Source organism: Triticum dicoccoides, chromosome 3B, assembly GCF_002162155.2.
Source record: "Triticum dicoccoides isolate Atlit2015 ecotype Zavitan chromosome 3B, WEW_v2.0, whole genome shotgun sequence".
Taxonomy (NCBI): Eukaryota; Viridiplantae; Streptophyta; class Magnoliopsida; order Poales; family Poaceae; genus Triticum; species Triticum dicoccoides.
The window spans coordinates 99903109-99911921 of NC_041385.1; positions in this window are offsets into that span (position 1 = coordinate 99903109).

The following is an 8813-nucleotide window of genomic DNA, read 5'->3' on the forward strand; positions in this document are numbered from 1 at the left end:
GGCCGAGGAGGACACCGCGGCAAGGCCAAGCAGCGGCAAGGAGACAGACCTCCCCGTGGCCGCGACAAGGATGAAGATGATAACAATGATGAAGATATGGATGATGAGGAGACTGATGAGCAGGAGTTCCAGAAAGCCACAGAGGTCCTGTGCGTTGACGGTGGTGCTTCTCTGCATGCCTCGCACCGCCAGCTCAAGCAGTGGGTGCGGGAAGTTAATGCAGCAGAACCACCCGTCGAGTCACGCGAGCCTCTGAAATGGTCCGGCACGCCTATCATCTTTGATATTGAGGACCACCCGGATTGCATAACTGCGGTCGGGTGCTTGCCGATGTTGGTTTCACCAACAATCCGCAACCTCAAGGTCACTAAGATGCTAGTTGACGGCGGGGCCGGCTTGAACCTGATCTCCTCCGTGGTGCTCCAGAAGCTCCAGATCCCTGACAGCGAGCTCGAAGAGACCGGCACATTTCAAGAAATGAACCCGGGAAGGAGCAAGCCAAAGGGAAAGATCGCGTTGCCGGTAACATTTGGCAGTGAGCTGAACTTCAGGACCGACAGGGTCATGTTTGACGTTGCTGACTTTCCATTGCCTTACAATGGAATCCTTGGCCGACCGGCACTCGCCAAGGTCATGGCAGCCTCTCACTATGCGTACAACATACTGAAAATGCCAGGCCCAATAAGTGTCATCTCTGTCCCTGGCGACAAGAAGGATGCACCTATCTGTACCGACAAGATCTACCGGGAAGCCGCAGCCGCAGCAGAATGGAGGACACTTGCCGCTGAAGCTCCCGGGGGGAAGAAGAAGACCAAGTCCGGCAAGAGCTCTGATGCCCAATCCGGCAAGCGCACCTCTTCGGAGTGCTGCGCTACCGTCGACGACGCACCATCGAGCTCCACCGGCAAGTGTAAGAAGGCAATGGCAGCTCCACCTGAGACTAAGAAGGTGTCCGCCAAGGAGGATGGCACTGGTGGTACCTTCACCATCAGCGCCACTCTTGACCCCAAATAGGAAAGCGCGCTCGTTGCTTTCCTGCGGGCGAATGTCGACGTGTTTGCGTGGCAACTGTCTGATATCCCCGGTGTTCCCAGGAAAGTGATTGAGCACCACCTTGCCGTCTGTCCTCATGCGCGGCCCGTCAAGCAGAGAGTCAGGAAACAGGCAGTAGAGCGCCAAGAATTCATCGCAGAAGAAATCGAGAAGTTGGAAGCAGCAGGCCTTGTCAGAGGAGTACTCCATCCCACGTGGTTGGCCAATCCTGTTGTTGTGCGCAAAGCTAACGGGAAATGGAGACTTTGATACCATCAGATCTTCATGGCAGAAGAAGATGAAGAGAAAACCGCATTTATCACACCGTGTGGCACGTACTGCTTCGTACGGATGCCTTTCGGTTTGAAGAATGCTGGTTCAACATTCGCAAGGGTAGTCCACCATGCTTTTGAGCCGCAAATGCACAGAAATGTGGAAGCTTACATGGATGACATAATGGTCAAGAGCAAGAACAAGGCGACCCTGATTCAAAATTTAGACGAAACATTTGCAAACCTGCGCAAGATCAACCTCAAGCTTAACCCCGAGAAGTGCGTGTTTGGAGTCCCTTCCGGCAAGCTTCTCGGGTTCTTCGTCTCTCAGCGTGGAATTGAAGCCAATCCCGACAAGATCAAAGCCATTGAGCAGATCGACGCACCAAAGCACGTCAAGGATGTACGAAGGCTTGCCGGTTGCATGGCGGCTCTCAGCAGGTTTATCTCTAGATCTGCCGAGCGCGCCGTGCCATTTTTCAAAATTTTGAAAAAGGTAGGTCCAATGAAATGGACTCCGGAAGCGGAGGCTGTGCTGCAGGACTTGAAGAGATACCTGTCCTCCACTCCAACGCTTGTCGCACCTAAGCCGCAAGAGAAGTTGCTGTTGTATATAGCGGCAACCAATCAAGTGGTTAGTGCTGCGTTAGTGGCGGAGAGGGAGGCGGATGATGAGCCAGCAACCACAGCAGATCCATCCAGCAACAAGCAGGGGGCTTCGTCGACAAGCTTTGGTCCCGACAAACATGGGTTTGCGCAGGAGCATGATAAGATGCCAAGGAGAATGGTGCAGCGCCCAGTTTACTTTGTCAGTTCCCTTCTGCAGGGGGCTAGATCAGGGTACTCTGGTGTGCAGAAGTTGCTTTTCGGCCTCCTCATGGCCTCAAGAAAGCTGCGCCATTACTTCCAAGCACATGAGATCACAGTCGTCACTCGCTTTCCGCTGAAGAGGATACTGCAAAATCCAGAAGCAACGGGCAGGATTGTCGAGTGGGCGCTGGAACTGTCAAGCTTTGGCCTCAAGTTTGAGAGCACTTCAACTATCCAAAGCAGAGCATTGGCTGAGTTCATAGCAGAGTGGACGCCAACCCCAGATGAAGTAATTTCAGAAACAAGCATCCCTGTCAAAGAGGCAAGCAAAGAGTGGCTGATGTACTTTGATGGTGCCTTCTCGCTACAAGGCGCCGGTGCAGGCGTGCTGCTTGTCGCACCCACCGGAGAGCACCTCAAGTACGTAGTCCAGATGCACTTTCCCAAAGAGCAGGCAACCAACAATACTGCAGAGTATGAAGGCTTGCTTGCCGGTCTCAGAATCGCAGCAGACCTTGGGATCAAGAAACTCATTGTCAGGGGTGACTCACAGCTTGTCGTCCGACAAGTGAACAAGAACTACCAGAGTCCGTTGATGGAAGCGTATGTTGATGAAGTGAGGAAGCTAGAAGAGCACTTTGACGGCCTACAAATGGAGCATATCCCAAGAGCTCGGAATGATATTGCTGATGGCCTGTCAAAGTGCGCCGCACTAAAGTTACCTGTGGAACCAGGGATCTTTGTGCTTAAGTTGACTCAACCATCCGTAACACCATCAATTGGACAAAGCAAGAAGAGGAAGTTGGTTTCTGGTGACTACTTCCCGGCACAGCTCCCCGAAGCCGCCGCCAAGAAAGTCCCCAAGATCAACACCAAGAAGGCTGAGGGGCAGTCTGCTCCGGCAAGCCTTATGGTTTGTTCCGTTGAAGCAGACGCTCCCGACAAGTTTTGCTCCGGCAAGCTTGCCGGGGAACATCAAGCTCCGGCAGGGCCGCAAGTCCTTGCCGTGGAAGCGGATGTTCCCACAGCAGCAGATGCGCCTCTAGTCCTTGTTGTCGAGCCACAAGCTCCAGCATGGGCACAACAGATCATCCACTTCCTTCAGACAGGAGAACTTCCCAAAGAACAAGAAGAAGCGGAAAGAGTAGCCCGGCAGTCATGTATGTACCAGTTTGTCGATAGCATACTGTATAGAAGAAGACTCAACGGTGTGAAATTGAAGTGTATTCGCCGGGAAGATGGACAAAAGTTGTTGGCGAAGATACATGGAGGCATATGTGGCCACCACATTGGCACAAGAGCACTTGCCAGCAAAGCTTTCCGGCAAGGTTTCTTTTGGCCGACAGCCCTCCAGGATGCAACTGCACAAGTAACCAAGTGTGAAGCGTGCCAGTTCCACTCCAAACAGATACACCAGCCAGCTCAAGCTCTCCAGACAATCCCTTTATCCTGGCCATTTTCGGTCTGGGGGCTCAATATCCTCGGCCCTTTCCCCCGAGCTGTCGGGGGCTTTGAGTACTTGTACATCGCAGTCGACAAGTTCACAAAGTGGCCGGAACTGCAGCCAGTGAGGAAGGTGACAGCACAGTCAGTAGTCAAGTTCTTCAGGTCAATTGTTTGCCGTTTCGGGGTCCCTAACAGTATCATCACCGATAACGGCACGCAATTCACGAGCCGCACCTTCATGCAGTACGTCCAAGACCTTGGCGCCAAGGTCTGCTTCGCTTCTGTTGCTCATCCGAGAAGCAACGGTCAAGCAGAGAGGGCAAATGCTGAAGTGCTGCGCGGGCTCAAGACCAGAACTTTCGACAGGCTGCGCAAGTGCGGAAGAAACTGGATTGAGGAGCTGCTGGTGGTTCTTTGGTCGATCAGAACGACGCCAAATCGAGCCACTGGCCAGACACCTTTCGCTCTAGTCTATGGAGCAAAGGCAGTTCTCCCCACGGAACTCGTATACGGATCACCTCGAGTGCTCGCTTACGATGAGCTTGAGCAAGAACAGCTGCGGCAAGACGACGCGCTGCTCCTTGAGGAAGATCGTCTTCAGGCTGCTGTACGAGCTGCTCGATACCAGCAAGCTTTGCGCCTCTATCATAGCCGCAAAGTTAAAGCCAGAAGCTTCGAGGAAGGCGACCTTGTTCTTCGGCGCGTTCAGTCCGCCAAGAATTCCAACAAGTTGACGCCAAAGTGGGAAGGCCCTTATTGGGTGAGACGAGTCACAAGGCCTAGCGCTGTCCGCCTTGAGACCGAAGATGGCATTCCGGTGAGCAACTCCTGGAGCATAGAACATCTTCGTAAGTTTTTCCCTTAAGGCGCGGTTGCCGGAACCCGTTCCGGCAACCACCTTTTGTACAAGTCTTGCCGCTGTTGCATGTAATCCTTTGTACAAAGCCGGGCGCAGATCCCGTGCATAAGTAAAACCCCATGTGCTCTGCACAACTTGTCCATTTCATGCGGTAGTTCCTTTCTTGCATGCGATTATCTGACAGTTTGTGCAGCACCTACATCCGGTAAGCAATAACGAGCCGAAGAGCTCCATATTATTATTTTCTCTTCTTTCTTTTTCTTTTAAAGGAAAAGAAGGTTCTCTCGCACACAAGTTTGCCGGGGGGGAAGGAGAAGATTGTGGTATGGGCCAGGCATCGTTCAAGCAAAGACTTGCCTTACCGGGAAGCAAATGACAGAAAGCTAAGTTGCCAAAGTTTGAGCAATCACTTTTTAAAATTTTTGAGTTATCTTCCTCGAACGACCCTGCTTTGTATGGAAAACCTGTGCGCGGAGGAATCAACTCGTGGCTAGTTGCGCCCTTACTTTGTTTCGAGTCCGCTCAACATCTAGTCGCGACAAGGTTTCTTGTCGGAAGCAGCGCCGCCAGCAGGCTGCTGAAGTTCCGCACTCAGCGCTCGCGGCTCGGGCGCCTGCGCCGACAAGTTCCCTAGAAGCGTAGGGTAATAACATACAAAGGAAGGAATCTAGTAAAGGAAATAACATAGCAATTGATAGACAGAAATAAAGTTATATTACAAAGATAACTTGTTGCAGCTCTAACAGACTGTTTTCATAACATGATCAGCAGCGACAAGGGAAAAGAAGGAATGGGTGGCCTAATCTACGCGTCCGCCCTCGACTCTCTTGATCTCGCTCATCTTGTCCACAATGGGTGCGACAAGGGCCTTGAGTGCATCCAGATCGGCGTCAGGCGGCAAGGACCTGAGGACATTGGTGAAGCTGAGGCCTGGGTTGCGGAAGGCTACCTTCATCAGCACTTTCTGGAGAACCCCGGCGCAGATTTTGCGCGACTCGTCAGCCAGCTGCTTCGGGATCCTCTCCCGGAGCCGCTAGAGTGCCGTCGCCACGCCCCTGAAGAATAGGCTGAGCTTGGCGCTGGGTTGAAGACTCTTGTCGGAAGGATACCCAAAGTCCTCCATCCCCAGTTGCGCCAGCTCCTCGTTGATGACTGCGGCAGTGTTCACCAGACCCTCGGTCCAGTGCTCCACTGTGTCTCTGAACGAGTTCTGGGTAACTGCAATGCTCTCCAGCAGCACCGCGTCAGCCTTGACCTTCTCCGACAAGGTCTTCTCCCGCTCCTTGGCGGCCTCCAACGTCTGCGTCAGCGTGGCCAGCTTCAGCTCCAGGTCTGCTTTGGAATCCTTGGCGGCGCTGAGCTCCTTGCCCCTCTCAGCGAGAAGGCCTTGCAGCTCACCGTGGGCGGCAGCATCCTTCTCACGCTCAAGCTTGAGCGCGGCAAGCTCCTCGCCACTCTTCCCAATATTGGCCTCCAGCTGCGCCACCTTCTCCTCTAGCTCTTTCTTGGTGGCCTGTGCAGTTGTCGCGGCGTCCTTTGCCTCCTTGAGTGCCCTGCCAAGTGCTTGCTCACGCTCGGCGAGCTCTTCCTCGTAGCTGTCGAAGTTGGCCTTCCGCTGCACTAGTTCACCTTCCCGCGTAGACTGCTTCTCGGCAGCCAGCCTTTGTTCCTCCTCAGCCTCGGCCCTCTCGAGAAGAAAGGCCGTGCGCTCCTCGTCGACTCGTTCCCGCTCCTGCGCCAGGGACCGGAGAGCTTCTTGATTTTGGCCCCGGAGCTCCTCCGCGCGCTTTTCCATGTCAACTCCCGCCTTCGCGACAAGCGCTTCCCGGGAAGCCAGCTTGGCTTGCCGGGTGCGGTAGAGTGACAGCAGCTTCTGCAGCAGCTCCTCCTCCTCAGGCTCGCCACTGCTGCTGCCGGGCGCGTCAACCAATGACAGTCCAGCACAGGCGAGCACTTCCCCGTCAAAAGTCTCCCCCTCGACCGGCGCCCTGGAGCTCGACGCCCAGGGTAGCTTGATGAAGATATTGTCACCGGCCTTCAAGTAGGCGTCGGGCTGGGGCTCCTCGGAGCCCGGCTCCGCAGAAGCGGCAGAGGGTTCGGTGGTCGGCGAAGCGCCCGGCGCTCCTGCGGCCTCAGGGTCGTCAGTGCAATCGCCCGACCCCTCTCCGGCTTACCCAGCAGCAGCCCCGGCGGCCTCCTCGCCGGCGGTCTCATCAGCACCGGCACCTTCCTCGCCGGCGCCCTCTGTCTCCATTGGCTCAGCCGTAGATGGGTCTGAAGAACGAAGAAGGAAGGAAAATCAATTAAAAATCCAAGAAAGGAAAAATGGAAGAAGCAGAACCCAAGGGAAAGTTTCTGGGCAAGTGGATTACCTGCGCCAAGATCTTCAGTTGCAGCCTCGGTCGCCGCAGGATCAGCAGTGCCATCCCTTGGTGGAGAGTCCCCCCTTGCCGGAGAGCGCTCCCTTGGCGGGGACTCCTCCCTTGGCGGCGCAGTCGAAGCAGGTGGCACTTCGGGACCAGCCTCCGGGCGCTCCTGAGGAGGCTGCTCTGCTCCTGCACAAGTCAACAAGCAAGATATCAACAAAGGAAAAAGCACTCAAGCGCGCCCGACTGCAGAAGGCTAAACTATGAACTTACGCTGGGGGCTGCGCTGGGGTATGCTCTGAGGGGTGATTGCCGGGTCCGTCAAGGTGGTCTCGGGCCCACCTCCTGCTGACACGATGGGGTCATCCTCGATGACGATCACCGCGGCCTTGGCCCTCTTCGCCGCTCTCTGGGCCAGCGTCCTGAAAAGAAAGGAGTCCAGATTGGAGCAAGTCAGATACAAGATATAAACAGCAAGATTGAAGAACTACAAGAGCACCAAAGAAACTCACTCTTCTTCCTCCTCGTCGGAGCTGAGCGCGGAAAGATCGAAGTCCGGCCCTCCTCAGGTGCGGCAAGGTGGAGGAGTAGGATCCATTGCCCGCTTGGCAGGGGCAGTGGCAGTGGCCCGGGAAGATCCCGCTCCAGTTGCCGCTGTTGCGTGAGGCGCTCCCGCGGCAACATTGCTTGCCGCGGTAGAGCGCGTCGCGCGGCTCAGTGGCTGTGGAGCCGGCTGCCGCCCTGCTGCGTCCCGGCCCTGCGAAGGCGCCTCCTTGGCGGGGCCGGGGGCTCCGCCTGTGGAAAGTTCTCAGAAGGCTCAGCCTCCTCCTCGCCGGCCTCGCTCGGCTCGGCTTCGGAACCGGCAGGCTCCTCCTCGCCCATGAACTCCGCGCGTTCGGCAAGGTTTGCCGCCTCTGCAGCCTCCGCCTCCTCCACAGTAAACCCAAACACACCCGCAGCAGCTGCGGCCATAGCCTCTTCCGCCCTAGTAGCGGTGAGCTGCAACTCCTCGTCGGTGGTGTCACGGGTGAGGCTCTTCTGCTCGTCAGCGCGTACCGGCACTTCCTCCAAGGTGTCGAAGAACGCTCGCACAGCGTCATCCGCAGGCTCTTGCCAAGTTGGGACGATTCCGTGTGAATTGCACAACGGCATCATGGCGCGGATCCGGTCAAGCGAAGAGTTATTGCACAAAGGAACTACGCCCCTCGGCAGTGTGAATGGGTGCTAGGGGTCGCGTTTGAATAATTCCAAGAGCATTGCGTCCAACTCCAAGACGGTGAAGTTGTAGTTGAGGCCCGGCCGCAGCCTCATGATGTCCGCCTAATTCTTGAATTCCCAGGCGGGCCTCCCCCTCTCCTGCAGGGGGGCAATGCGGCGGCGGAGGAAATCTGCCCCGACAGCACCTATGGTGAGCCCGGCAAGCCTGAGGCGAAGAATCCTAGTGATGGCGATCTTCAGCCTCTCGTCTTCCGAGGCCACGTTGCTCCAGTCATTGCCGCGCACTATTGGAGTTTGGCGCATGGCGGTGAAGGGCTACGGATTCACCTCAACGATCTAGCACCACTCCGCTCTCCACTCCTCCCACTTGCTGCGGAGCTCACCCTCCAAGTACGCCTCTTTCTTGCCGACTCTCGAGACCCAGGCAATCCCTCCGGCAAGTGGCTCTCCTCTCTCTACCCGAGGTATGAAGAAGTGGCGAAAAAGGGAAACACTAGGGTGGACTCCGACAAAGTTTTCGCACAAGTGTGCGAAAACTGCCATGGTCAGGACAGCAGGGTGAAGTCAAGGAGGCGGAAGCCATATGTGTTCATAATGTCACAAAAGAACTCCGAGAAGGGCGGGCAGAGCCCGCAATAGAAGAATAGCGGGAAGAACGGGTACCCATTTGGAGCCAACTCCGAGGCAGCGGCCGGGAGTACCCTCGTGCGCGGATGCGCACGCGTCTCCGTCGCCCAAAAGAGGTAGAAGTACTCCCTCAGCTCCTGCACGCCGAGCTGGGGGGTGAAGATCGCCCGCTCCTTCCGCAGC